Genomic DNA, 25,941 nt, shown 5'->3' with positions numbered 1-25,941 from the left:
TTATTATTATTATTATTATTATTATTATGGCACTCCGGCGCTGCCAAGCGGCACAGCAACAGGACTATACGTCTTGCTATTTTTTTTTTTTTTGGGGGGGGGGGAAGGCATGGCAAAAGGAGGGGCTCCCGGGCGAGGCGGGCTCAGGTGAAGCAGCGCAGCCGGAGGGAGCCGCAGCCCCGCGCCGCCCGCAGCTGCCGCCCGCTCCCCCGCACCGCAGCGCCGGTGGCTCCGCGCTGCGCCGGGTGGGTGGGTGGGAAGCGGGGCGGGGGGGGAGGGCTGGGCGAGCCGTCCAATTTTCCCGTGAAAGAAAAGAAAATAATCAGGGGGGAGAGGGACTGTGGTGAATTGGTGTGAAGGAAGTGGGATTATTGCCTTAATTTTGGACAATGATAAGCGAATGAGGTAAAAACAAAACTCGCTTCATTATATACAACAAAATGTAATTTATACCCAGGGATGCCTGTCCACTGAGATTTACATCATTTGCTGATAGCGATCACACTTATTACTTTTCTTCAAAGACTTTTTTTCCCCCTAAAAAAAAAAAAAAAAAGAGGGCATTTGTGCTAAATTGCCCAATGCTAGTGTGATAACTGTCAAAAGTTTGACATCAAAGGGAACTAATATTATTCAGTTACCAGAGGAGCTGTCTGTCCAAATAAGAATATCTTAATTACTGAATCACAACGGTAGAAAAGGGAACAGATCTGAAAAGGAGAGGGGCTGTGGAGGAGGGGGGGGAGCTTTCAGTCTGTTCCTTTTTGATGAACCATCTATATTAGGCCACTGTGCGATTCTTAATCATGTTTAGTGGTTTATACCCTTTCTCTCTCCCCACCGGTCCTCTGAACTTTATAACTATATGTAAACACGTTGTCAGTTTGAAAATAATCTTCTCTGGGTTCTTGTTAGAAGAAATTTCAATCTTCTTCAGTTCTAGATTAGGCAGTCTAGTTTTCTCTATCAGTGAATGGACTGGGGTTTCTTGGACAATAATGTGCCAATTGTTGATGGTTTGTGACCCATAAAATGTGAGGGTGACTATTCTGGCTTTGGTATGTAATTATGCAAAACACTTTCTATAAAGGCTTGCCATCTGATCTAATGACAGTCCCTGCGGTCTATTTCAAAAAGGGAGGGTCTCTATATACAGCTCCTGAGAGAAAGAAAAGTAACATTTTGTTTTAATACAAGTTTTATGGGAAAAAATGGATAAATACAGAAACATCTGAACACATAGGCAGGCGTTTTCGGGGCAATTTAAACTAATGACGCGTTATTTTAATAAGTTAATCATAGCAACACCACGGATCTATAGCATAGGGGTAAGGGCAAGTTATGGGAAATCCCTGTACAAAAAAATTACCCTCGGCTCCCGAGCACCTTGGCAGGAAGGGGAGGTGGACCTCGGGTCCCCAGCAGCCCGGCGGGCTGCGTTCCCCCGTTAGAGGGTGCGGAGCAAGGCGGGATGCTGCCCCGGCAAGGCTGTGCCAATGAGCCGGACACTGGGAAGGACACCTCCCATGCCATTAACCAGAGGCTATTTCACCTGAGATCTCAACGCCAACAAATTAAACTAAAACAACCACGACAGGCGTAGCCAGCTCTCCAAAGAGTCTGGGGAAAAGGGGTTTCTTCTAAACAGGTGAACGGGAAGGCACGAAGGAGATATGTAAGAACCCTTAAAGAAAAGAGAAAAAAGTTAGAAGTGGTGCATTTTTTTTTATCTCCCCCCTCCTTTTTCCCCCCTTTTGCTTTCTTGAAGGGAGGACGCTAAAGGGCTTCGGCTGCTTTGGTTGCTACCAAGTGACATTGCTGCTACGTCACGGGACAAAACATAAACACTGCTGCCAATTTAAATTGATGTATAAAGATTAATGGGAGATGAAGCATACTAACAACCTGGATTATAATGGCAGGAATAGTTATTATTTCTCCAGAGCACATACATGTATCCAGACAGCCATAGGGAGCACACGCTCCTCGCTCGAATTTTCTCTCTCCACATAGGCATGATGTGTGTCCACCGTGACATGTTTAATTCCCCCGTGGAATAAACTAATACGATTAAAAAAAAAAAAAAAAGAAAGAAAGGCTGATTAAAAGGGAGAATCAACAAAATATCAACATGCCACAGAAAGGAAGGAAGAATAGATAATTAGAAGCAAAAGAGGAGCAGGTAATTGTGATCTGAAATTAAATATGATGTTTAAGACGTCTCCTTTGTACTGCAGTGAAGATTTCAGATTCATACACATAATAAACACTCAGGTTGTCATCTGGAGGTGCAAATCTGAAAGATATTCCAACAAATGAAGTGCTGGCAGAGAGAGGTATAAAGAGATCTCCGCCTGTCAGGGGTCAGACAGCCTGAGATTGCTTCTAGAGATCTTTTGAAAATTTCACACGATTGAAGGCTTAGGGGCTTTGCTGCGTTCGCATTTCAAACTCAGATCAGCGGGATCACAATCAAAAATAGAGGTCTGGAAAATTTTGATGCAAAGATGGCCACAGGCTTCAGTGATTTTTTTTTTTTTTCTCCCAGACAGACACTCTGACATGACTATGATCCCTGGGATGACAGAGTTGTCAGAAAAGAAAGAGAAAATAGCATCTTGTCTTGTAACTTCCTATCAGTCAAAAGGAATTTAGGATCCTCTTTCCAATAAAAGAGAGGGAGAGGGAGCAAGAGGGGGAGAGGGGGAAGACGAGGCTCTTTTATCAAGCAAAGAAAAGTGAAGAGTTCTGTGTTTTATAATTAATATTCCACACCTAAACGTTTCTGATCTCTTCCCTTTACAGTCCTCCCACCCCATCACCTTCTTCTCCTCTACAATTTCAATTTTAGATCAATTCATGTCCTCAGAAACCCCATGCATAACTGATATAATACCGGCTACATGTATATTCATGTCTGATACTGTAAAAAATCTATCATATGCGCTTACATGAAATATATTGCGTTTTTTAACTTAAACTTTATTGCAAAGAGATGATTTTTGCTACAAAGATCTCATATCATTAGTGCTTTATTTAAATCATTTAATCGTTCTAAGGAATTTTGTTTAAAGTCTAAAAAAAGTCGGAATAACAGACCGAAAGAGAAAATAAAAAGTCTCCTCCTAGGAGCCGAGGAACAGCAAAAGACGGATTAAACAAACGGGAGCTGTGTTAAAACACAGATTCGGTATATTCTGCTTTACAACTCTTTGGGAAAGGTCAGGTGCAATAGGAAATGTTTTATCATCTCAGCTATTTCAAATTAATTGCTATTGATTTGTTGACCAGGAGGAAGAGAAGTTAACTCAGCTCAGGTCTAATTATTGCGGTTTCGAAAAGAAAAGAAGCGGGAAACTTCCCAAAAGCAACGAGGTGGGGTTGGAAACGGGAACTTGCCGGGGTGCTCCTTCCTAATTAGCTCCGAGGCGAGTCCCGGGGGACCTCGGAGCAGGGGAGGGGTCCCCCCTCTGCGGTTTGCTCCTAGGTGCTGTGTAAAGCCCAAATCTGGAGCGATACAAAAAAATACCTGCCCCGTGTCTCGCATCCCGGCTGGGTTTTTGTTTGTTTAACCGTGTAACTCTTCCCTGGCGCCGGGTGGGCTTCCTCAGGTGAGGGCAGCGCAGGGAAGCTGCGAAAATGTGCCCGTGGAGGTTGGCTGCAGGCATTTCTTTCTCTGGGAGAGAAAAGCAATTATTAAAAAAGAAGGAGGAATATATATATATATATATTTCTCCGCTTATAAGGGATGAAAAAGGGTTTGGAGTAGCCGGAGTTTCGCAATACCTTTCGAAATAAAAAATATCTGCCCTGCCAAACTGAGAAGCAGAAAATAACCTCTGCAAAACGCCCCAAATGAAGGGGGTTGCACTGCTGAAGGTACGATAAGAAAACCAATATTTTAAAAAGCAAAGTTTCCCATTCCCCCCCCTTCCGAATTTGACAGCGGTACCTCTGGCAAATGACATCTCAATAATGCACAAAACATTCAATTTTTTCTTGCCATCTGAAGTGATCAGATAATTTACATATAACCCCCCTCTTTGCATGGACCCCACCTTTTCTAAATGAAAGATGGTAATTTTAAGAAAGAAAATTATCGATGAACTTAACGGTGTGAAGAAAAACTTTTGAGATGCGTTTGATGTGCATTTTCCTCTGCTGGGAATATTTCTGGGCGATGGCACAAAAATGAACCTACGCGGTAGGGGAAGCAATTTCCTGAAGATAATAAACAAGGCTAAAGAATTTAAAATAAAATAAATCGAACAATCAGTGATGGGTTGGTTTAAAGGGCAACCACAAACATCTTTTGGTGTGGGAATTTTTTCCGTAAAGAAAATAGAAAAGATAAGCCAGAATTAGGGGGGTTCAGGCGTTTGTGATCTTTTGCTCGTGTCTGGATGGCGATGTGCTTGCAATTCAGGATTTCGGGTGCTAAATTGGAAATAAGGGAATAAACACAGAAAGTCTGGGGAAATGAGAGTTAGAATGAAGGCAAATTAAATGCATTTGGCAGGTGAGAAGGAAAAGAAATAAGTCTACTTATAAGAACTATTTTCCTATTTGGAGGAAAAAAAAAATAAGTATTTTTGCACGAGTACAACAATTCGAGTGCCGAATTTCCCGCTTCCAGCTTAACAAAGTGCAGTCGGAGGGGGAAAAAGTATAAAAAATTGGTGGCAGCTGGAAGCGGTCGAGGTGCCTCGGAGAGCAGCAGGGCTGTGCTCGCTCCTCGCTTCCCGTCCCGGCCACCGGGAGCCCCCCGGGGGGGTGGCGGGGGGGGGTACGAGCCCCAAACGAACAGCCCAGGAGGGAATCGTTGTTTTTCTGGGCAAGGACGCAGGGCAAGGGCTCAGCTCTCAAAGTCTTCCTTGGGAAGAGGGAAAAAAAATGAAATATTAAACAGCTGTCTTACGGGTAGGGCGGGGGGCTCCGGGTCGGTGCCCCCTCCTGCGGGTTTTTGCTGGGGCTGAGGGAGAGGAGGCAGAGATTTTGTAGTCCTTTCACCCCAGAGCTGGACAAGATTGTCCTGACAACTGCAAAACGTGGGGGCTCGGACCTTTGTTCTGGGGCTGAGGATTGCAGTTTGGAAGTGGCGACCGGTGGTTGCTTTCTCTTTAAAGCAAACAGAACGGTCCTTCGCTGGAGAGAGAGGTTTTGAGGTTTTTGTTTAACAAAGTTTTCACAGCTCGAGTTCTTTATTATTATTATTATTTTATTTTTTGGAAACGTGGCCAACAGCTCCCTGCTGAACGTGGAAATTAATGGGAACCTTTCTGGTGACTCTAGCCCTCTTGGCGAAAGCATCCCTAACCCGGGTCAGGAGCGGGCGAGAGGGCCCGATCCTGCCTCCCTTTCCCAGAGAAATCCACCTGGTTCACGCCCTGGTTTCTTCCCCTTTCTCTCTGTTTTTGGGTGTGAATTTATATTATCTTACACCCCAAATCGGGCTGCCCCCTCAGACCTTCCCCCCATCACCCAGCCTCCCCCCAGCCACGCAGGACGAGCTCAGCTCCCGCAGCAGGATCAGGCCCCGGCCGGCTCTGCCTGCTGGCCGTGACTCCCCGGGCCGGATCCTGCACCCCCCCGGTGCCACTGGGGGGGCTGGGGCAGGGGCAGGGGCAGATCTCCTCCGGCTGCCACACGGCGAGGTGGAAACAGGATCGCTTCCATGTGTCGAACCGCAAACACCTCCTACGGCACATAACGCCTTTTTCATATAGCCGCGAGTGAATTAAATCCTCCTTAAATCTTCCCCTTTGCAACAGGAGCCGGGCAGCTAATATTACATTAATTGAAATGAGAGCTGCGCTCGCTTTATGGGGGGGTTTCTCTTTTTATTTATTTTATTTTATTTTATTTTATTTATTTATTTTTTTTTTACGGGGAGTGATTTAGCGTTTCTTTCGGACCTCACCTCTTTGCCCCGACGTGAAATGCTTCACCTCTGCGCGCACGCTTTGCGCTGGGCTTGAAAGTGGATGCCCGGCGAAAACCTATACGGACGGCCTGCCACAGACAGACAGACACACAGACACACAGACACACAGACAGACAGACAAACACTGCTCCGGGCACAGCTGGATTGGGAGCGTGCGGTGCTCACACGCACCGCCTGGCATCTGCAGCCGCCCCGGGGGATGCGCACCCACGCGTGGGCACCCGGCCGCCCGTGGGTGCTTTGGGGTGCCTGCATGGGGTCGCAGCATCCCCTTGCTTTTTAGGGGAGCAGGGCCCGGGGGCCTGGCCGAGAGGGGTGGGGGGGTCCGCCGCGGTTATTCCCAGGCACCGAAAGCTGCTGCGGAGATTTCCCATGATCTCCCTAATTCCGCGTTTTATATTTTATGATTTCTTGCCAGCATCTCAGTGTGTTTCTGTTTAGATATACTAAGCTCCTTGAAATTAATTAACCTGTGGTCAGCAACAAAAAAAGTAATACCGGTTAAGCTATATTCCTTTACAACGTTTGGTCACAGTTAGTTACAGAATTTTCCAGCTGTGAAGATGATGTACACTATTTACTGTAATTGAATTGCTGTTATAACACCTTTCAAGAGGAAAAGTGATACATGACAAAAGTTTAGCCGCCGCAGCGGCCCCCTTTTTATTATTTTTTTTTCCCCCTCTTATCTGGAAGAAAAACTTCAGCCGAGCCGCGGCGGCCCCGCGGAGCGCTGCGGAAACCGCTGCGCACCCGCGCAACCCGCTCCGCGCCCGCGCAGCGCGGCCCCGGCTCCGGGCGAGGCTGGGGAGCGCCGGGGGAGGCGGCCGGGTTTGTTTCCTTCCGACTCGAAACGGGTCCTCCAGAGCATCAGAGAGATGATTTTGTAAAGTCAATTCAAAGCAGGCTGTTCATTAGATCCCATTATTATTAAAAGGAGACGATCAGTTGGAAAAAATCTATCTAATTTAGAGGAAAAAAAACACACATTTTAAATAATTTCTGTAACTTTTGCTACCTTTGGCGTTTTTGGCAAGAGAACAAATAAAAACCCGGAGGAGTTAGAAGTGTTTTTTCCCTCTCTCTCTCTCTTCTTTTTTTTTTTCTTCTCAGTGCCACATAACAGCCTTTCCTCCTTCAACTTCAAAGAGGACTGAAAGGACAAACATTCTGATACAGCTAATAATACACGGAGAGAAAGAATTTGCATTCCTTAGCAAATATAAGTGCTCATTAATAGAATCATGTATTTGGCTAAGAACATCTTGCCAGTACCGCTGGGAGATAGAAAGTGTTCGTGTAGGAAGGGTCTGAGGAAGAGTTTTGATTGACGTTGGAGGAGCCGCATCTTCCCCCTTTCCCCCAGTCATATATATTAGGTCAACGATTACTATTAAATAAATAAAAAAAAGAAAAAAGAAAGGGGGGAAGTAATAATCATAAAGGAACAGATGGGGACAGAGTGCCCTGCGACACCTGAAAGGCACAGCAAGGACTCGCAGCCTATAAATTCATCACGATAACGCTAATTGCGCTCTCAGGCCGTGGCGCAGCTCCGAGGGGGTCGCCCTGCGGGATGGGGGCTCGCCCGTGGCCCCCCCGAGCCCTCTGCGGATCCCCCCTTGGTATCCCCCCTGCTGAGCCCCGGGGGGCTCCCGCTGCGCGGAGGGGCGCGGAGGGGGACCCCCGGAGCCCCCCTTCCTCCGGCGAGCTTCTCCCACCCTCCTCGGGCTTCTCTCGCCTGCACGGCGGCCCCGGCAGCAGGGCCCCGAGTTTTGGGAGTTTTTGCCATCGGTACAGGGTTCAGCGGCCCGGCACAGCATCCCTCGGGGGCTGTCTGTCTGTCCTTCCGAGCAGATTCTTCGTAGAAGGTGGGGTGGGAAATCGTGAGTGAAGTTCAGGTCGCTTTTTCTGATTAAACCTTTGTCCGTTTGGCTGATCTGAAGGCAACCCCAGCGTCCCACGGTTGTTTTACCCCAGTGAGAACTCCAGTTTTACTCTCACTTACCCAACTGTAAATCTAGACATATTCTTCCCCGTAAAGAAATCTTCTCCAAGAGGAAATAAACCAGCTTCAGCTGGGCACCGGGAAAGTTTCTGGACACCCAAGAGGGCAAATCCTTGCAGTTTTCTGCATAAATAATTATATATATATATATATTTACATATATATATTTTCATATATATATATATATATAAGATGAAAACTAAGAAGAACTTTGCCTTTTGGGGGGATTATTCGGGAATCTCTCCTCCTGATTTATGCCCCCAGTTCCAGATTCACACCTTGGTGCAAAGAAACAATATAAAACTACCTGGCCAGCACAGACTGAGCAGGTTGCAAGACTGTGAGGCTGGACCAGAACCACAGCTAGACGTAGGGACCATAATTCGGTCTCCTGGGTTTCTAGCATCTATTTTTTAAAATGTTATAATCAACAGCATTTTAAAGGTTCATAATATATCTTGAACTGTTATTTTAAAGGACCTGCGGAGTTTGTTATTGCTTCAGCCTGTAACATCAGTTTTGGATATTTTTCTAGGGACTGACCCTTAATCCAGCCTCAAGGTTCAGAGCTTGGTGAAAACACCGAGGAAGGATACAGCCCTGCAACGAGAGTTTTACTACATCGAACGTGGTTGCTAACAGTTCTCTTTTGGCTTCCCCCCCTCAGGTTTGTTTAAGGAAGCTGCCTTTGCCTGGGAGTTTCTTCAGTTTGACTTGGAAGCAGGATTTTCTTACACGTACACGTGAGCATTTTTGCCTTGCTGCACCACAGCTGAACGTAATTTTCTCGTGCCTTTAGTGGGACCATATTTCATCAGAGATGCACAAGAATGCCAGAGGAACCATGCTAGGGAAGCACCACATGTGGTTCTCAGGGATGGCTTGTGGATGGCGAGAGCAGAAACATGCTTCGGCTTCAAAGAAGTCCTGGGTTTTATTAGCATAATCGGTAGAAATTGTCACTCGGGGGCTTGCTGTTGGTTTAGGCCCACCAGTCATTGGTCTAATAACCTTCTGACTGAGGTTGGGATTAAAAAGTCAAAAGTTTTTGGTTCATTCAGCAAGTGGGACCCTCTGTCTGAGCACGCTGACGTCTGCGTTGACTCTTTGTTCTGCCCCAGTGGTCCCCAGCCCACGCTGGCCCAGGGATAATAATATCAAGAAGGAATGCACCATCTTTTCTTTTCTTTTTTTTTTTTTTTTTTTCCACTCCCTTTCCCATCCTTTTCAACTCCTATGGCTGCGAGCAGCCTCAGAGGGTCCATAAGGTTAACAAATTGGGAATTTCAACCCCCCTTTGTTTCAGCCTCCCCTGAACCACGCCTGTCGGCTTTGCTGCGGGGCCGTGAACCCGGGACTCTTCCTGCCCGACGGCCCCCAGGACCCTGTGCTCACAGGGTTGGGAGCTGCAGGGCAGCCTCAGCGGGGCCGTGCCCCAGGGCGAGCCGCGCAGATCTTCGGGGATGAAACAAAATGTTTCAGATGCAATGAATTGGACATCTGTTTCATCAGAGAGGGGGGAAAAAAAAGGAAAAAAAGAAAAGATAAATTTCATCAGCTCTAATGAGAGATGCGAAGATATTTTGGTATGTTGATAGGCTGCCTCCTGCTCCTCACAGCTGGAACAAACAAGCTACCTAATCTATTGGCTCTGAGGAATGATTTTTTCTTTCCCTGGGTAATACCTTTTCTTCACATCAGAGCACTGAGTATCGGTAGCATGCACTTGATGTTTTTCAGTGCTCTCTTTAGCAGTTTTGGGTCATTGCCAGCCTTCAATTTACCTGCACGTTCCCCTATCTCTAGGCTGTGGATCCATCCTGTGCTGGATTTCTTAGATACAATGACATCTCCCATGCAAGCTATTGTTTTTTAATTCTGAAGCTTTATCTGTGCTATAAGTCTGTTTTGTTTCTCTGTTAACCTGATCAGGGGATCTGCTTTTACCCTAAGCTTGTCCTGTAGAATTCACCTCCTCCAGCTGCTTCCTCATCCCATGAGCGTGCTGGGCCAGGCCTGCAGGACTTGGTCCTCCTCACCCCGAAGACATCTCATGCCCATCACCCGCAGAGGTCTGTGGCTCAGTGCTGCGTGGCACTTGCATGTGTTGGCTGCTTTATCAAGAGATGTTATCCCTTGTTTTGAGGGATTTCTATTAGCAGCTTCATCTTGACTCCGAATGGCTTTATGGTGTGTTTCTGTACCTGAGCATTTTTCCCTTTGCTTATAGCTCTGCTTTGTGCACAGATTTAATTCTTGCTTCTGTATTTGTGCAAACTTATGCAAATTTTTCTGTAAACACAGTGTATTTTCTGGAGTATTCTCCAGGAAGGAATCCCTCTCCAGCTCCTACCTACTCCATTGCTGGTTACCACTTTGGTCCTAGGTGCAACTCTTTTTGCTTTTATGTGCCCTTTCCTCCTTACAAGAGGTGTCAGGAGGCTGTTTTTTGCCCATCCTCTTTTACATATCTTGGGCTGAACAACACCAGGAAAGACTTTTCTGCTTCTAACACAAAACGCTGGCTTTTCATTCAAAGAGCAGTGACCAGCGATGGTAGGAGTAGAGCCAGGATTTCAGCCAGGCTCTTGTAGGCATACATTACCGCATTGCCTGCGAGAGGACCGCTGCCTCTGAGTGGGCGATCGCCTTTCACCGGACTGCAGCTCTTCTCTGCATGTCCCTTGCAGCTGCCCTGGCAATGGCCCATTTCCAAAGTGCTGTCACCCGTGTTTATTCAGTACTTGTCATAGTACCGTCTTCTGGAAGCAGAAGCCAGTCTGAAGCTACTGATAACAGCTTGTTGTGCTGTTGACACAGTTGTGGAGCCTGTGACTCGCCATATTTCTTGTTTTAGGAGAAGCATTCCAGCTCTCTTGCTGTTTTGTTAAGTCTTCCTTTCATTAAATTGTGCTGATGCCACGGAAAATTGTCAGCTGTCCATCCTTTCCCTAGGCAGGGAATATATATATGTATATATATGTATATATGTATGTATAATCACAGCAAGGGGAGGGAAGGGTTAGGTGTTGCTATGGAAAGAGACTATTAATGTGTGACAGAACTGGCAGTGCGGGAGGTGGGAGCCTTCCCCTGCACAAAATAAGCCTTTAAAGGGGAGCTCATGGACAGCCCAGCCTCTCTCTGGGGGCACCTGCCCCAAATTTGATAATTTGATAATTTGTTCCTCTCATTATTTCCCTTTGCCGATGGCTCTTTGGCCAGATTTTCATGCATCAAAAAATATCCTAGTCTAAAATAGTCTGGATTCATTCAGAAAGCAGATTTCTGTGAGGCATTGCTTTGAATGTTTTGCGAAGGGCTTAGTGGCCGCATTCTGAAAGTGTATAAACTACTGTAACTTTCTGAAAAGTCCTGTTTATGCCATATGCACATCTACTTAAGTAAAAGAAACAGCTTCACCCAAAAGGAAAGAAGGGAGGGTGTGAAGCAAGGGGCCAGAAGAATATCCCCCCTCACCTACTCAGTTAAAATGATGTCCTGTGCAGCCCCCGCTGTATATTGCTCTCTGGTCTGTCATGCCATGGGTTTTATCAGGGACAATCACTGACCAGCTTGTGGCACGTGAAGCTGGCTCTGCTCTTACACGTTAACTCCATCCCTGACCAGGAGCAAGGAGCAGAGCAGGACCTCCTGATTACAGAACCAGCTCTCTTTGCTCTGTGCATGGCCACCCTGTGCAGGGGACATGTTATGAACTGTGGTATCTTGATGGCATTTAAAAGTAATGGGATAAAAAGTAGATTTTCCAGCTGAATTTTTCATCTATTAAAACTTCAGTTCCACTCCATCCTGAGTGTTTATACATCATTACATCTCTGTGTTTGATCTCCATGGGTATATTTTTTAGCTTCCTCCTATCCAGGCTCCTCTTAGTGATGGAGCAAAAAGCAAAGAAGCAAAGGAATTTCTTCCCGTGAGGCAGCATTTTTCAATCCATTTCACTTTTCCCTCTGCTGCCATTCTTCTCACTGGCCACAGACCTGCCTGTTGGTGTTACAGCTTCTCACAGACCACAAGGTCTCTCCTGGCCAAAGGCTGAAAGCCGGTGCTTGGAGCAAGGGGCGGGAGCAGAGGAGACCTCTGCCTGTCAGGGTCACCGGCCTGGCACAATGCCCACACACCAGCTCACATGTCACGAGCAATGCTTTGTTTTGTGCTGCCTGCCAGTCTCAATTTCAACTTTTTCCAAAATTTTCCTTTGCCACAGGAAACGTCAGAGGACTGTGGATTGGGGACCGCTGGCCTACATAGACGGAGAGTTGGTTTAGCTATTAAAGTATGAACATTTCCTTGTGTCTTTCTTATCTGTAATATTTTTGTTTTTTTTTCTTCAAAAGCTATTTGACTGAGTCTGATGTTTTTGTGTTGCTCTGGACCCTTAGATCCTGGACCCTTAAATCCTGGTAAGAAACCATCCTGTCTGGCTCCTGCCTCCTTCACATCTTCGTGATCTGAACATGCCTCCTTCTCTCAGGAACATATCTGTGTGCATATAGGAACAGAAAGAGGGGTGTAGCTGCCTCTCTGGGAATCACACCTGGGAAAAGGGGGGGTGGCCTCATCCTGCACCGTTCAGAAACAAATTCAGAGTGTTCTCCATGATCCTTCCCCACATGTCATGGTCTGGGCTGCGGGACCAGCCCTTGGAGAAGGGCCATGGAGCCGGCTGCTGCTTGGGGGCCACTTCTCCTTCCCCCAAGCTCTGCGATAACATTTCCAGTGAGCACAGAGGGGCAAATGGCAGAACACTTGCAAACGTTTGAAGGGTTTTTGCCGATCAGAGTTCAGCACTCCAGTTAGTCATTATTTCATAGCAAAGAAGAAATAGAGCCTCGGTGTTCTCTAAGTGATAGACACAGGGTGACAATCACAGGGGCTCTGGTGAACTTCCCGATATTAAGGCAGCTAAAGTGCTATTCAGATGTAATCCAATCAACAAGACACTACTCTAAGCAAGCTGGGCAGCACGGCAAACTGAGCTGATGAGCACCTGGAGCTGCGTACCTCCGACGTACAACAGTGAGAATAAAAACTAAAGAAGAGCTGGCCTATTTGAAACTTCAGGATAAGGGTCAGAGTGTTTCCTGACATGCCTTTATCAGTGGTTACTGGTGACAAGAGACTGGTGAGAAATGGAGGGAGATGATAAGCAAGTGCTTGTGATGCGCCTGGGGCAGACAAAAGAAGTCAGAAAGAAACATTTATATTTTCTGGAGCAAAGAGATTAATTAATGAGAAGAGCTGTTTTTGCAGCACAGAGAGGGTTTTCTTCACAAATGGACCTGAATAGTATCATTATAGAGATGGGGGTTTACACGGGCTTCTATTTCTTCTCTTGGGAAACTGTTTTGTTTGCTAGTGAGGGAAGAGCGATTCAATCTCCTTAGTCCTACCAGGAAATCTATCCCCAGTAAAATCAAATCTTAGTAAACAAAAAAGCTATTTTTTTTGTTGTTGTTTGCTTGTGTGCTGTTCTGTGTGACAACAAATGCCTTGTTAAAAACTGTCCATCCACATCCAGCAAGTGCTCCTTGAAGCCAAACTTTCTAAAACTATCCTGAAGCTTTGCAGGATAAATTTCAAATGGTGAAGGAAGGGTTGCATCACCTTCATCCTACACAGCTGTTGCATACTTTACATTTGGTCCCCATTTCAAATTAAAAGACAGTTTACGAGATAGATTGGCTGCTACATTCAACCCACCTGTTAAGATCTTGGCTATTTTTTAAAGTTCCCACTTCAGGGACATTTCCTACAGGATAGGAAGGAAGGACCATTGGCCACCCATTGACTGCAGCAGTGCCGTGGAGAGGGGATAGTGGGACAGGAGGGAAAAAGGTAGTTGTAGATGTGCCTAAACAGATGATCCAAGCTGGCATCACTGGTGAAAAAGAGACTGAGATATAGTAGGGAAGAATGACATTAAAAAAAAAAAAAAAAGCATATGGGCATCTGGAAAGGGAAGTTAAGAAGTCTGACCTTGCCGTAGGATGGAAGAAAAAAAAGAGTGCAAAGGATGTCTGGAAGAAAGGCACAAGAGGCTGAGGAAAGTGATTTGTCATTTGGTTTTGGGATGGATGACAGATGGGAGGCTGCGGTGAGGAAGGGGACGCAGCAAGGAGGGGATGGGGCATGCAGCTGACCGAGCGGACCTCAGAGGGGTGGCGGAGGGAAGGTGACAGGCGGCGCAGGTCGGGGGGAGCTGGGGGCGGCTGCCAGCCCGTGTGGGCGATGGGTGGCGAGGTCGGCGGAGATATTGTCAGGCATGGCAGCCGACGGGAGTGGGATATAGGCAATAGGGGGGCAGAAGGAGCTCTCAGCCCCCACCGCCACCGTGGGAGGGGTGAGCTCAGTTTTGATCTCTCAGTGCAGTTCCTCAAAAGCTGGGGCCATCTGGACACAGTCCTGTCCCTCGTACAAGCTGTCAGCCGCACCGAGGGATTGCTCTGGCAGCCAGGACTCGCTGGCGCATCCGAGAGCCTCCGTGCTCATGGCCAGGAGGGCAGATGGCACCGGATCCACTACAGTGGCTTTGCACCACCTGGTGCCCCTGTTCAGGAGCATCCTGCAGAGACAGGTGAGCCTGGCTTCGGGCACCGGGGTGTCACTCAGACGGATGGTGCAGAGCCACCCCGCCACACCATGACCAGCTGACTCCTGAACACCTTCAAGAACACGAGTCCTGGTGCAAATGGTTGGCGTGGTTGTGCTTCTTTTCAGCAGGCCTTGCATCGGGCATCACCAAAGCAACAGCCTGAGGTGGGTAACAAAGCAAGACAGCGAGAACGCAGCTGCCACAATGCCTGCAAAAGAATATATGTGTGCAGCGATCGATTTCTTCAACCCCCTCTCCTCAGCACTTGCCTTGCTCAGGGGAGACCTGATGCAGTAATTAAAATTTGGGCTGGTGTTTTGAGTTGCTCAAGTAATAAGTATGAAGAAGAGTAACTGAAAATGTCAGTCATTCCTGCTCACACACACCTATATATCAGGCACTGTTTTATTTAGGAAATATTTTATTAGCACTTAACCATCTCAGTAACAATGGTAGCTTATTATAACATATATGATATGAAATTGGTCAGAAAATTAAATGCTTTTGGGTAAGAAAGTGATGTTGTGTGTTTATTACTGATCTTAGAGCTGTGGAAAATAATGATGGAGATTGCAGCTCTTCAGCTTTCTCTAAAGGGAAAAAACAAACAAACAAAAAAACCCCACAAGGCTCCAATAAGGATCATATAAAATCATATTAGAGGAGATAACCTGGGAAGAAAAGGGTGACTGTGAATTGGTTCAAGGGTTGGTTCACTCTGGCTGAGGAGCCCTGGCTGTTTCCCCTCTCCTCGGGCACTGCCCCCTTGCAGAAGCTGGCCCTGGAAGAGAGACGGGGTCGTGGTCTACTCGTCCATCCACAGGCCTTAGGAACTGCTGCCAGAGGAGACCCTGAGACTTTTTAGCACTTCAGCATCAGCCAGAGCAGTGGATTGAATCCCATATGTGCATATATTCCTTATACTGGAAAACATAAATGTCCAAAATAAATTACATTAATTTTTCAGTTAAACTTTAAGACTTCTCGAGTCTAGGTAAGACTTTCTGGTTAAAAAGTTTGAGGCATAGATCCTGATGTAAGAATAAAAAAATGAACGGCTGTGAAGGTATTCACAGAGCAAACAGGAAAGCTAAATGAATGGTTTGAACACACATTTTCTCTGCATCATATACGGGCTCTCTAAGAATTAATTTATTAATCAGTTAGTAAGGGGAAGGCAGAAGGAGAAGAAAAAGGAGAAGAAAAAAGACTATAGATTGATATATTTACAACACTTTTCATTTTATTTTGTTACATACCATGAAAATATAAACAAAAAATTCACATGCAAGTAATTAATGAAGTATCTATTCACAAACAATCCATATTGAATTGGTAGAAGGCAAAGAATAGTCCCTACAATTTAGGTTAAACTATGGTGGATGCACTTTACTCAAAGGAGGCTCTTGCCCATCACCCAGTGCATGATTATACACCCTGCACGTTTGGGACTGCATGAATGTGACAACTTAGGAAATAGATTAAATAAATGATCCAATTTATATAGCACAAGTGTCTCTCATGGACCATCCCAAACTTCTCTGGTGGATAGAGAGAAAGGATGAAAAACACTGACACAGTAGCCCTGACACTGGTGCCTGAAAAAGCACTGTATGGTGAATGTGGTTCATGGGAGGGACATTAGATGCAAATATTAATAAAGCAGCTACCAATTTAAAATGCATAAACTGCAGAAGAGAGGAAGCCATGGCAAAACCTGTTAGCAATAAAATTGGAAAGAGAAATGTTGCTCACCCAGCTGGTTAAATCATGATGGAGAGTAAAACCAAGAGAAAAATAAACACCAGATTTATAAGCACACTCTGTGTATCTGGTGCCACTAAGGAAGATCAGTCTGCAACTGCATTGAAAGTTCCTGGTTCCATTGTGTCCAACATCCATTTGCACAGTGCAGAGCCTCTCAGTCACCTCTCCAAGTGCAGCAAGCCTGCAGTGACCCGGCTGTACCTTTGCTCGCCCTGCTGAAGGAGAGAATTGGACTTAGACTGTCAGAACAATTCATCTTGTGCATCCAAGATGTGGCCCCTCTAAGGATCTGCAGATAGCTTTACAGTCATTAGCAAATTAAGTTTCAGGAGTATTAAATGAATACGCAGTGTGTGGCCTCAGTACTTAACTTTCTTTAATTTCAAAACTAGAGAAGTTTTAAAAACTTTTTCTTTTCCTGAAGAGCTCCTACAAACACAACTTTTGGGTGTCCAAGCTCTCATTATAATCAAAGGAAGCCTGTATGCAAAGCAAGAGTACAGTTGTCACTTTGGTTTACTCATGCTTGTCCCAGAAAATGAAAAGAGGCTTTTCTGACATTTTTTTCATGCACGTGTCCAGCGCAGTTGCATTTGGAGTTAAACTTCCTATTGTCACGTTGGAAACGCAAACCGTGAATGCAAATCCCCTGATGGCTTAGTACCAGGTTTCTGAGTCTCATTGCAGGGACATCTTTGAGAATTTGGCCCCATGTTGCAGTGATAAAGTGACAGATTCCTCTTGTACTCAAATTCTGGTGAGCAGAGTGCCTGGAGGTTTGGCTAGTTTGCCAGAATTAGAGTCTGGGTTTTAAAGAGAGTAGCTTATTTTTTCCCCAAACAGGCATAAAAATAGAGATTTGCTTTTAGAGAAAAACAAACCCACAAAGATACAAAAATGTGGAGTTGTCCCATCCAACTGGTGCTCGCATGTTCCCAGCTGAGCTGTGCTCCCCTTGTTAAACTCCTCTGCAAGAACACAGGCCTGATTCCTTCTCTTCTACCGTCAGTTTGAGCAGACAGCATCTCTAGAGAAGCTCACTTTCACCCTATTTTCTTCAGAAATTACACTCAGGCTTCTGTCTCTGACTGATCCTGAGTGAATACCTTACATGACTTACCACCTCAGGCTCCCGTTAGGGTCAGGTGCGCTGGCTTTCCTTCCCCCGTCCTGCTCTTGCGTTGTTCTGTTGCACAAAAGGGCCTCCTCAGGCCAGGGTCAAGCCCACTACCTCCTTCATTTGTTCAAAGATATCCAATTAAATTCAATTTAATAACTCTGACCATTTATATGACATATTTCATCTCTGAAGAGCTAAAAAATTATTATTAATAATTACTGCTCAGAGTGCTCCCAAGAGGCACGTTCACACTATCACACACCCTCATTCTATTAATAGGGAAACTGAGGCAAAGTGTTTTATTGCAGGACCACAGACCAAGTCCTTGCCACATCACTCAGATGAATGCAATGCTGTGTGGTTTCCCATGTGGGGCAAAATCTACTCTTGGTTATAGATGGAGGAATTCCCATGTCTTGTTTTTTTTTTGGTTTTTTTTTTTTTTTGGTTTGTCTGCTTTTTCTTCCAAATATCAGCAGAAGAAGGAGCTGAGGCCACAGAATTGTCAAGTCTCAGCTTCACCCTTGTGTTTCAATTCCTGCTAGAGCCTCAACACCTTTGGCCAAAGTGGAGACTGCATGTGGAGGCAGCGGGGCCTTTTGGGCATGGAAACAATGCAGAGGCCTCCCAGTGACTTCCCGGGGCTCTCTGAGTGGGGGCTGTGGTGAGTTCAACTAAAGATGCACACTGGGATGAGCTGCCCTTGCAGTCATATCCATGTGGCCATACCAGACATGTGTGATGGGAACCAGCATCTGGGGCCTCTGGAAGCGAGGGTGTGCAGAGGAAAGGAGGCTGCACACCTTCTGCTTCTCTGCTGGGCATCATGCTTGAAACTCCAGCAACCCTTTTCTCCCTTGGTCTCAGGAGGAAAGCTATATTTGGAGTAGGATGACATGGCTTGATTTGAGAAATTTAATGCTTTCAAAGAATCTCCAAAGCAAAATTAGAAAATAGAAAAAACAGGAAAAAAAAAAAAAAAGCAAAGCACCGCAAAAGCCAAAGTGGGAGACCTACGTATGTAGTTTCAACATCAAAGGAACATTACTTGTGCTTTCATCTCATTTTCCTCTTGTGAGTCAAAGGTACAACATAGTACTGCATATTTTAAGCAATTGCTATTTTGAAAGCATAAATGCTGGTGTAATTCCCCCAGTGGTAACTCCCGTTGTGCCGTTCCAGGCCGGTACTTTCACAGAACGTCTCCCAGTTTTCACATGGTTATCTCCATCTTTGCCTTTGATAAGTTTGTGTCCAATTGCTTCAAGAATTCACTCTGGATTTCAACCGGTTCCTATCCCTTGACTGAATGCTTTGAACACACTCTCAAATAAGGTACAGTAATGGCTTTTGTGTGGCATTTTTTATGCCCTACTTTTCCCTGGTTCCCCATCCTTTTCTTTCTCACGTGTAGGATTATCTGGCTCACATCTAGACTCTTGCAGTTCAGAGCAGTCTATAATGTAGCCACCTGGAAAAGAACATTTCTTTCTTCTTCTTTTTTTTTTTTCCATGTTTCTTTCTTTAGAATGAACTTTGCATTTGAGGATTATTGACAAATCTGTTTGGAAAAATGCGTGAAGAAAAACCTTTATGGTCCATCTTGTGGTAAAAAGCGGGTATTTCTTTGCTCATTTGAATGTCGGAGGATTATTTATGCTGGTGCAATGTTTTGAAGAGATAAAATACTCCCCACTGTGCTACATGCAAATCTCTGCAATGTAAACATAAATAGTTGTTGCACATGCATAATCAAAGACATTTTTATAATTATTGTTGGATAGTTCAGTCCTCTAATAGCATCATCTGGTGTAAATCAGTGTAGCTCTACTGAAGCCTGCAAAGCCCCCACCGATTTGTACCAGATGGGACTCAAACTCTTCACTCTAAGTTTAGTCCTTCTAGGAAAAAAAAAAAAAAAAAAAAGGCAAAAACCTGATAGTCCTTGAAAATGAAGTTCTTTGTTAATTCATGGAAAGCTAGTAGAGCAAGAGTGGCAGGGACTTTTCTTGATCCGTGTGTACGCCTCAGCCCTTATCTAGGGAGAACATTTCTACGATGAGGGAAAGCACAGGCTTCTGTGCCAAGTCAGCTCCTGGCCCTCTGCTCAGACTATCGCAAAGATTTGCCAGATAATGCCATGTATAACGTGAACTCCTTTCTGCTGGGACTTGGACTAAGACTGCCATCTCTTTAGCACAGGCCACCAGACTGCTGCCAGATGCTAAGAATTTTCAGTTGTTCACAACCTGTGCTGCATTTTTAGATACCTAAAGGTGAAGGTCTCAAAATCCAGTTTTCCATCCCTAGAGCGATCTTGTTTCACTGTCATTCAGCATTATCTTTTCTTCAACATTGTGCACAGGACAAAGCACTTTCTAAAGCTATTTTGACACCTGATTCTCCTCTACCTGAAGACAACAACTGCAGTCCTTTGGGTGTTCTGTAGGCAAACTTTTCTCCAAGTTAATATAAAATACAGTATTTGATAACATTTATTTTCACAAATAGGTTTAGACTACATTATCCAAATAGCTGCTAGTGGAGACTGTCCATGGATGTTCGTGCTATAGATAGATACTTACTTCCAAATCATTGATGCTATTAATTTGCATACACATATTTTATCTAACTGACATGAAGCAAACTTTGTTTGCATAAAACAAGAGGTGAACAATTAGGGGATTTCCCCCCATCATTTGAATGTTGATAGCAAAAATATCCATTAAATACTGAGTTACTGCTTATTACAAGATAAAATAATGGCCACCTAACTTTCATCAAAAAGCAAGATTTTACAGAAGTGAAGAGTATACACACACTATATTCATCTTTCAAATGAATAAAAGTTTGAATTAGTATGATCAGCTCTTTTAGGTTTTTCTGTGAGATTTTTTTCCTGTTGCCTACATTTACAATGAGAGTCTCCAAAAAAAATGTTGGTTTTATGTAAGCTTGATGTGGAGCAAACTTTTCTGCAAGAAGTATGAGCTACTGTTAGCAGCTACTGAAGAGCTCTAAGTCCGATGTGGGTTTAATGTTGTGATGAGTGCCATGGCAGAACAGTCTAACAATATAAGCCTGTTGGACATGTCGTCTGGGCTGTCACGTTCAATTTGCACATGACCTCCTGGCCAAAAAATGGGAAAGAAGTGGTAGAATGTGGGACTGAAAGCTTATATTATTGCTTTGACAGCTTCACTCATCTAGAAGTAATGCAAAATGCAATTTATATTTATACTCTCTGACCTTCTGTACAGAGAGGGAAACTATCTAATGATGGGCCATGGTAGAAGAGAAAGAAACAGATCTCAATACAGCTGGAATTTGTCTACATTTTTTGCTTTTCAACCATTCAATTACAGTCAAAAGATAAATGAAACATGAAGAGTGCATTGGTTAGGTAGTGACACAATTATTTTATAGTGAGTAGGTTCTGGCTTTGAGCCTTGGCAAAGGTTGCCATGCACGCCTTGTTTCACTAGATACAGATAATCTGCTTGCTCCCACCGGACAAATCCCCTCTGCTTGTAGGTGTGTCATTGTGCCCATCACAGAAGGAGAAGAACGACACCAGCATCTCGGTACCACTCTTCCTGTGCATTTGAATTTCAGAGAGGCTGATGCTCTAATCTTATTAACCACGATAAATCAAGTCAGGCCTAATTGCCAAGGGGACATTATTTGCTTTTGTGGTAAACAGGCACATAGGAAGAAAGCACCACTTTCTTCTCTTCCAGGGAACCGAACAAGGGTTTGTATCTTCTCAAGAAAAAAAAAAAAAAAAGAAAGAAAAAGAAAGAAAGAAAAGGAAAAAAAAAAAAGGAGAAATCAGATTTTGATTCTGACAGAACTGCTTAAGTAAATACTGGGTAACAGCTGAAGATCCTTAACAACACATATCAGAGTAGCTATCATCCTGCCATAGCCCAGCATCCTTCAGAGGGCTTCACTGCAGCCATGGCTGTTTATAACAGCATGATTTGGCTCAAAAATTCAGCCTCCAGCTGCATCTGTTTCTCCCTTTCCATTCAAAAGAGACACAGCATTTGAAGGAAAAGTTATTTGCAGGAGTGAGCATTGAGAGAAGATAACAGGCATGGAAAACAGAAAGTGCAGGTTTTACACATCCCAGAGTATTTTAGACAATTACATTTCTTTGGATTCATCACTGCATCTCATTGATCCATCCTGCCCTAAAGAGGAGTCGATCCAAAGTCCATTGACATCAACAGTGAGACTTTCAGAAGTGATTGCAGGCTATGAAACAACCCACAGTTTCAGTGCTCATATCAGCCAAGCAGTCACTATTTTTTTCTTTTTCTTTTTTTTTTTCTTTTTCTGTCTAAATAGTTTTAATTTGGACTACCATTTTTTTTTCTTTCATAGACTGAATGATAAAAAACAAAAACAAAACAAAGAAATGTTATTGGACAAAAATTTCAACCTGATATCCAACTTTCTTTGGAGAATTCTTTTTCAACAGGTATCTATGACTTCTGCCAAATCAGGGCAAGCAAGATTGTTTAAAAGATATGTGGTGACAACAATAAACAATGAAACTGATAGTCACTGTACAGTCGCTATGTCAGAAAAGAATAAAAATGTGGAAACAAAAGCTATGGGAAGGTCATGTTTCATAAATAAATGCAATAAGATGAGACAAGTAAGACAAAATAGGGCAATATGAGAGGCTGAGTGGAAATTAATATGCAATTTATCATTCTTTTGGTTTGGTTCCCAGTAAAAAAGAGTTCTTTGTCCAAACTGCTAGTTACCCTAAAGGTCCAAAGCTCCTTACCTCTGCACCTTTTGGAGCAGAACGTAATTATCCCTTTACAATTAAAAGGAAACTTGGAACCCAGGCTATTTAAGGAGTTCCTTCCCCTGGTCCCTGCAAGCTGGTGCAGAGCCATGACTTTCTGGTGTGCGGGGCTGTGGTGGAAGCAATGGGCCACACATGAAGCCCAAGACCCTTGGGGTGGCAAGGTGCAGGCCTGGGTGCGAGAATGGCCATGTGAGGGGTACTGGATGGCGTGAACCTCGCAGTTGGTGCATGGGGTTAAATCAATACCCGCCACCCTCAGGGCTCCCCCAGCCAGGGAGCACCACAGAGGAGTTGATGGAACCAGGAGGGCTGCTTCCCATCTCTTCTTTTCCTTCCAAGAGGGCAGTCGGGATAGCAAGGAGGAGTTAAAAGAGCCGACCCCTGCAGGTCTGACTCCCACTGGTGTCCCCGTGGGTTTTGCCGGTGGCAGCGGAAGGAGAGGGCTGAGGCCTTTGGTTTGGGTGGGAGGGAGGGGACTGCCCCTGGGTAATTGCCAGGTTGCTTTCACAGGCTGTCCACAGTGCAGTGCGCGGAGCCCCCTCTCACACGGGTACACTTTGCGTGTCTTTTCCAGCTGAGTCACTGAATCAGGGAAAAGTTGAGCAGTTGACCTGGCATTTTGGAGGACTGATTTAGAGGGGTGTGGGGTGGGGAAGGAATATTTCCCCCTCCTTTGTCTATAATTTATTTGTTCCACCAAGCTGCTGAAGTGAAGCAGTTAATAGTGATTTTTGTTTTCCTTCACCATTTTTAATCCACAACCTTGCCCTGTACCTGCCCTTATAATCCCCTAGCATTTGCTGGTGACATCACATGGCCGTCCGCTCCCAGCTCCATCCCTGTGACTGTCATTAACTGTTGCAAGCAAATGAAAAATGACTGGGAGACTCGGTGGCTCCCACCAGTGACCTTGGGTATTATTAGAATGACCTCGCTTTGGCTTGACCATAAAAAAAAGAAAAACCTTCCTTGATATCATCACAGGGACTGGGGCTGAACTGAAGCTGTTTGCAGTGAGGAGCAGGGACAGGAATGGAAGAACCGTTAAAGAAAGCAAAGTAAATGTTATGGAAAGATGCAATGGCCATAAATACTTGATCAGAGGCATGGCCCCACAACATTACCCCTTGCCAGGACATGCTGGGCAGTGCTGGGGTCACTGTGCACCTTGCCGGGTTTGTTTTTAAGCTGCTTCTTGTTTGTTATTGGTTTGCTTGGTCTTTAAAAAAAAATAAAATTATATTTAACTCCTCAAGGACTCATTGGCCTCACACACTTTATGTTACAGTGTACTTCTCCCATCTTACACACACCTGTATAAACAGAGGAGGCTACAGACTGGGCAGGCTGCACACTATCATATGCAGTGAGACACATGTAAAACTTGTCTTTGTCTAGATACGTACATTTACTCTATGTGCATACACACATGTATACAGTATGTCTACATATACATATATGTACATAAGTATAGGTGCATATAGAGCATATGTTTATAACTGCATATTTGTGGTTGTGCATTATCCTTAATGTGTGTGAATATGGACATGAAGAGATGCATTCCTTCTATATAATGTATAATTGTATATATAGCATATGGCAGTCATATCTGAATATTTAATAGTAATAGAAGAATGAGAATGAGAATGAGAATGAGAATAAGCATAAGCATAAGCATAAGAAAAGAATAAGAATAAGAATAAGAATAAGAATAAGAATAAGAATAAGAATAAGAATAAGAATAAGAATAAGAATAAGAATAAGAATAAAAGAATAAATGAGAATTGTGCCCAGCAGCTGGGCTGGGGCAGGGGGATGCTCTGCCGTTCAGGGCTGTCCCAGCAGGCACCTGTGGGCTCTGTAGGGGCAGGGGCTCCCCAAGACACCCGACCCCGGTCCCAGTGAGGTGCCCGTGGGCTGGGGACCGCTGCAGGCTGCAAGGCACCGCCCTGGGGGGCTGGGGGCCAGGCCGGGGTGCGGCTGCCCTCGGGGTGCATCGCCGGGGGATGGTTAAAGCCTTGGAAGCAGACAAAAGCCACCGCCCGGCCGCTGTCCTGCCTCGCTTCTCTGCTGTCAGCTGGAAATTGATCTGATGCCCTCTGGACTTTAACTCCCTACAAAAAGGGCATTTGATTACGGGTTATGACAAGTCGCAGAGAGACGCGGCGCGCTCAATAAGAAGAAACAGCCAGCGGATTCAAGGGCGAGGGGGGAAACGCTCCAGATGTTGGGAAGACGGAGCGGAGATGCCTTCAAGCGATAGGTGTTAGCAAAGCCCCGAGGAGAGCGGCGGCAGCCGGCACCGCGCAGCCTCCGCAGCGGAGCAGCCCCGCGGGAGGAAAGGGCCGGGCAGCGCCGGGCCCCGCTTCCCTTTATTTTATTTTATTTTATTTTATTTTATTTTATTTTATTTTATTTTATTTTATTTTATTTTATTTTATTTTATTTTATTTTCATTTCATTTCATTTCATTTTATCCCATCCCATCCCATCCCATCCCATCCCATCCCATCCCATCCCATCCCATCCTATCCTATCCTATCCTATCCTATCCTATCCTATCCTATCCTATCCTATCCTATTCCATTCCATTTTATTTTTCCTCTGGCTATCCATTTGGGTCCATCTAAGCGCCTGGAGAGCTTTTCTCCCCCTTTGCGCCGCTCAGGACAGGCTGTGTGCGGCTGAGAGGAGGAAGCAGCTGCAGTGGGGTCCCCACCTTCTCTTTGCTGCTGCAGGCGGGTTCCCCACCCAGCCCCTTCTCTTTGCTGCCCGGGCCCCCCCGGGGCTGTGCTCACACCCCGGCTCCCAGCTCTCAGCCCTTGGACCTGTCACGTCGTTAGGAGGATGCCAAGGACCCTGCGGAGTCTGTCGAGCACTCAGTACTTCTGTCTTCAGTGGCATCCTCCTGCACAAACTTCGCAGGTGTTAAAAAAAATATATCCCGGCAAATAATAATAACAATAATAATAAAAACCCGACAAGCTTAACAGCTGTTCAAGGACACTTTAAACCATCTGATTTTGCAGGATAGGGCTCCCATCCTAATTCTCCCTGGCAGCTTTTCAAGCGCGCTTATTGCTGGTTGCCAACGGAGGACGGCTCAGCCGCTCCCCTCGAGCCCCGCTCGGCGCTTGCCGGGTGTCTCTGGGAGCGGTTTGGCACCGGGAAAATCAGCTCCCATCTCGGCTGCCGGGGTAGAAGGAGAAGTGCTCTTGTCTGGCAAAAAGAATAATCCTAAAGAAAATGTTTCCAAGTGTCAGAGTGTAAATTTAAGAGCTTCAGCCGGAGTGACTCCGTCCGTGCCTTACGGCGGGGGAGCATCGCCCTGGGAGCCCCTTGTCCTCCCCAGGGCACAGACGTGCGACAATCGCAAGGACAGTCCGAGGACAGGCGTGTGGGTTCGGGAACTCAGGGGTGACCTCTGTGCCAGCCTGCTTCCCCCTGCCAGCCTTGAGCCACGGTATTTCAGCGGCAGGACCGGGGGCAGCAGCAGCGGGCACAACCCCCAGGTCCCTGGCAGGTGACTGGCAGCGTCTGACGCCTGCGATTTCTCTTCGGCTCTGGGGTCTGATTGCGGGTTTATATTTATTTCTGAAGTGTTGAACCCCCGGTAACACGAGAGGTTTCCTCCGAAGGAAAAACAAACCTCAAC

At 45.4% G+C, this 25,941-nt stretch overlaps 1 long non-coding RNA gene across 4 annotated transcripts in view; it reads left to right on the top strand.

Moving 5' to 3' along the window:
- Positions 1-22,659, top strand: part of LOC310904677 — a 34,182-nt gene extending 11,523 nt beyond the window's left edge. For 2 of the 4 annotated variants that reach the window (XR_014588524.1, XR_014588527.1), the window contains exons 2-5: positions 8,620-8,695; positions 9,885-10,024; positions 12,184-12,252; positions 12,359-22,659. This is a non-coding gene — a long non-coding RNA (uncharacterized lncRNA). Of the gene's footprint in view, positions 1-8,619; positions 10,025-12,183; positions 12,253-12,358 lie in introns of all 4 variants that reach the window. The other 2 variants (XR_014588525.1, XR_014588526.1) reach the window with 1 other exon arrangement.
- Positions 22,660-25,941: the final 3,282 nt, after the last annotated feature.

This window comes from Anser anser (assembly GCF_964211835.1).
Source record: "Anser anser genome assembly, chromosome: 10".
Taxonomy (NCBI): domain Eukaryota; kingdom Metazoa; phylum Chordata; class Aves; order Anseriformes; family Anatidae; genus Anser; species Anser anser.
The sequence above is the reverse complement of the archived record's forward strand: the minus strand, read 5'-3'. Positions and strand labels throughout refer to the sequence as shown.